Source organism: Hemitrygon akajei, chromosome 3 (assembly GCF_048418815.1).
Source record: "Hemitrygon akajei chromosome 3, sHemAka1.3, whole genome shotgun sequence".
Classification (NCBI taxonomy): Eukaryota; Metazoa; Chordata; class Chondrichthyes; order Myliobatiformes; family Dasyatidae; genus Hemitrygon; species Hemitrygon akajei.
In genome coordinates, this window is record NC_133126.1 from 132,867,501 (window position 1) to 132,871,565 (window position 4,065).

A 4,065-nucleotide genomic window follows, 5' to 3' on the forward strand; every position below is an offset into this window, starting at 1 on the left:
TAATTTTAAAAAGTCCGCGAGAAATCTTTATCTCTTGGGCAATCCGCCAAAAATCGCATGGCCTATTAAATCCATTAGGAGGCGATCTTTGCTGCGTACATTGCAGTTTTTTTTAACTTCACTAATTTGTTTGCTATTTCACAGCGGTCATGCTGTTCTCCATCATTTCAGTGCCACTCCTTAACAAAGGTCATTTATCAAAGGCTACATCCATGCTGCTGAAGTTCTTGTGTCATTGGAGTAAAACACTATTCTGAACATTTACTCTTCCAAGAGACCCGGTGCGGGCTATAAAATTGCGGTCTGCTCGATTTGTCATGCACACGGCGGGCTGAACGTCAAGTAACTCAAAAGTGTCTGTAGTTTACTTCAAATCTGTTTCTTAAAACTATCCTGTTTCTAAAGAGACCAACATTGAATTGGCAAGTTAGCTAGCCGGTCGCACATTCCATTCCGCTGGAGACCCGTCTGGACTTTCTGCCCTGCCAGATTAACTCAGCATTTCATGCAGCCCTGTTGCTGCCAATCATAGATTCTATGCCAACCTTCTTGAGTAAGAATGGGTCGGTCCAGTTTGTTCTGTGATTCAGTATGTTCATAACTAAATTAATCATAGGTAATTTAAGGTATTCCCTGATGTCTGGGCAAATAAGCACCAAAAACTGCCAGGGTAATTCAGCAGGTCAAACCAATTATAGATGCTTCTTTCTCCAACATGAGCGTCAGGGCATTCCAGTTTATTCTGTGATTGAGTAAATTTATAACTAAATTAATCACAACTACATTTGATCTAGCTGCCTTGGCTCTATGTCCTTTTATACACTTATCAAACAAATCTGTCTACACTAGAATTAGTAACACGACTGTTAATGAAGGAAATAGGTCGACACTTGCAGACCAGCGTGACGGCGATCAGAATTCCTTGTGCATTTCTGGTTAACTTGAGAAGGATGTGAAGATTGACAGGATGTAGTTGCTGCTATGACGTGGTGCAGGGATACTTTCTTGAAACACTGCCTTCACAGGGGTGAAATATTCATTTACTGCTGCAACAGGACTTTCATTTATCGGCATGATGTGCTACCACTTTGATGCACCATCAATAACTCTCTGAGACGTGAGGTGAGATATAGGCTTTTATTGACTGGAAGAAAGAACAAGCAGCAATTGACCACCATACTACATCCTGGAGAATGAGGGCAGGGCTTAGGCCTCAATCGCCTTTATACAGGGGTCAGTGGGAGGAGCCACAGGGGCAGTCAGCGGGGGGGGGGGGGGGGGGCGTGTCCACACAGGTATATGTAGTTCACCACACACTGGAAGCGTAACTTTCCCGGTAACACACTATGCTTGATCTTCTGGTTCTGGATCTGAGCCCTGAGGTTGAATGAAATACCGTGAGTTGATCCAGTATCTGAAGACGGTATGTACTGCGGCCACTGTAAGTGGTTGGGGTTTTCTATTTTATAAAAGTAAACTTTATTCATTAATAAAAAAATATAGAAGAACAAACCATGTATTGCCTGTTTATTCTTCTACCCACAGACAATGCATTAAGTAGTATTCAATTACATCTCCTAAAACCAGTAGCACTGTTGCTAATCTTGTGGCCCCCAGCGGTGGTGCAGTACTGCAATAACTGAGGAATTTCCTCACCCTGCCGGGTAGTGAAGAATTCTATACTGTGGTCCTTCCCCACCGAACTAAAGCAGATTCAGTTCGCCCTTCAACACGAACTCCTGCGAGCAGGAATGTGCCAGTCGGCAGCATTCCTCGATGGACATCTTGGTATGCTGACAGACCCAGAAATATTTAGGACAGACCAGAGAGCGTTTTCCACTGAGTTAATGATCTTCCGGCAACACTTTGTGTGTGTCAGTGGGAACAGCCCATAGACCAGAGAGTCCTCTGTTAGACAACTGCTCAGGAATGAACAGTAACACATGTCTTTGTGTCTTCCTCCACACCCTCTTCACAAACCCACAAACCATAACGCGGTGAATAACTGCCTCAAAATTCAACATAACTTTCTTATCAAGATACATATTTGCCAATTTATACAACCCTGACATTCATAGTCTTGCGAGCATTCTCAATAAATCCAATAATCACAAAATAATCAATGAAAGACCGCACAAACGGGGTGGATAACCAATGGAAAAAAGAGAACAAACTGCAGACACACAAAAAAAGCAATAAGTATCAAGAACGTGAGATGTAGAGTTCTTGAATGTGAGTCCATAAGTTGCGGGAATATTTCAGTGATGGGCAAGTGAAGTTATCTCCTTTGGTTGTTGAGCCTAATGGTTGAGGGGTAATAACTGCTCCTGGATCTGGTGGTGTGAGTCCTGAGGGTTTCTGGACCTTCTTCCTGATGGCAGTAGTGAGAAGAGTGCATGACCTAGACGGTGAATACTGCTTGCTTGTGACAGTAGATAAAAACATAGAAAACCTACAGCACAATACAGGCCCTTCAGCCCACAATGCTGTGCTGAACATGTACTTTAGTCCTCTATTTTTCTAAGTTCCATGTACCTACCCAAGAGTCTCTTAAAAGACCCTATTGTATCTGTCTCTACCACCATTGCCGGCAGCCCATTCCACGCACTCACCACTCTCTGCATAAAAAACTTACCCTGAAAACTTAACTTTGAAATTCTTAATAAACTTCCATCCTTTGTCAGGGGAGTAAATCCTCTGTGGCTGAGAGTCAGAGGGAAAGATTATCAGCCGCGCAGGGTAGCGAAACGATGGATGGAGATTTTTCTTATAGATTTCACTCATCACTTCCTGGTATTTCCTTCTTTCGGCAGGAATCTCAGGAGGAAAGTCTTCGATTATACCAATTTGAATGGAGTTGAAGATTAGTTTTCGTTTCCTTCTCGCTTCTCGAAGTATGGCTTCTTTGGTAGTATAATAATGCAAGGAAAGTATGATTGGCTGGGGTTGTAATTCAGATGAACACCAAAATCCTGGAATTCTGTGGACCCTATCGAGTAAAGGGCTTGTTTCCAGAGTCTCACTAAAAAGTGAGTACAGCATATCTGAGAAGAACATTAACAGATCACCAGTTTCAGTATTTTCAGGCAAGCCTAATATACGTAAGTTCCTCCGACGTGTTCTGCTGTCTAAATCAATCATTTTTTCTTCGTTTTCAATAGTTTCGAGGTAATTTCATTAATTTTCTTTTCCATACCTGACATCTTCAATTCTTGTTCATTGATAGTTTGCCTGAATTGTTCGTGTTCCTTCTCAATTCAATGAGTAGTCTGCTTGAGCGTCTGAAATTGAAAGTCCAGATTCTTCAGAGATTCTTGGACATTAAAGATTGAATTTTTGAGCTTCCCGTTAGTATCCGTCAGCTTATCAATCTTAGTGTTAAGCGATCCAAATTGGAACTTCATATCTTGTATTGAAGAGAATATTCCTGCTAAATTAACAGGTTCCTCCGATTTCTTTTTTTATTCAATTTGTTCCATTTCAGGAAAAGTCTTGCCGCTTCTCAATTCAATACCAGATCAACTTCCGACAATCGTAGTCAAATCATAAATCCTTCTACAAAAGTAATAAATCTTCAGACTTGACAGGAATCTGTCAGTGGGATGTAAAATATATAAAAAAGTGGAGCCTCTTTTCAAGCGCATCTCACTCCATGTGCTGCAAAATGGAGTCTCGGCCCTACTGAAGGTAGAAATTTCTTCTCATTTTAGTCTCAGGTGATCCATCTTTTATGATATCATGACCCTGAATTCTGGACTTCTTTTCTCATACAAAGATGTTTTTTTGACACAATATCTCTCCAACTATGTAAATATTTGTATTTGTCATGGAGGTCAACTCTCTTTTCTTTAAATACTACTGAATACGTAATTACCCCCCTCAGTGTGTCCTCATATCATCCCATGATGCAATGTGGTGTCAGGCCTATCTGGGCTTGAACACAGACTCCAGTATGACAGTACAGAACTTTAACACTGTACCACAGGGACTGAGGGAGAAATGAACCCAGGAGCAGAGACCATGCAGGAGGTCAGAATGAATATTCAGACCGGTACTTTACTGGAA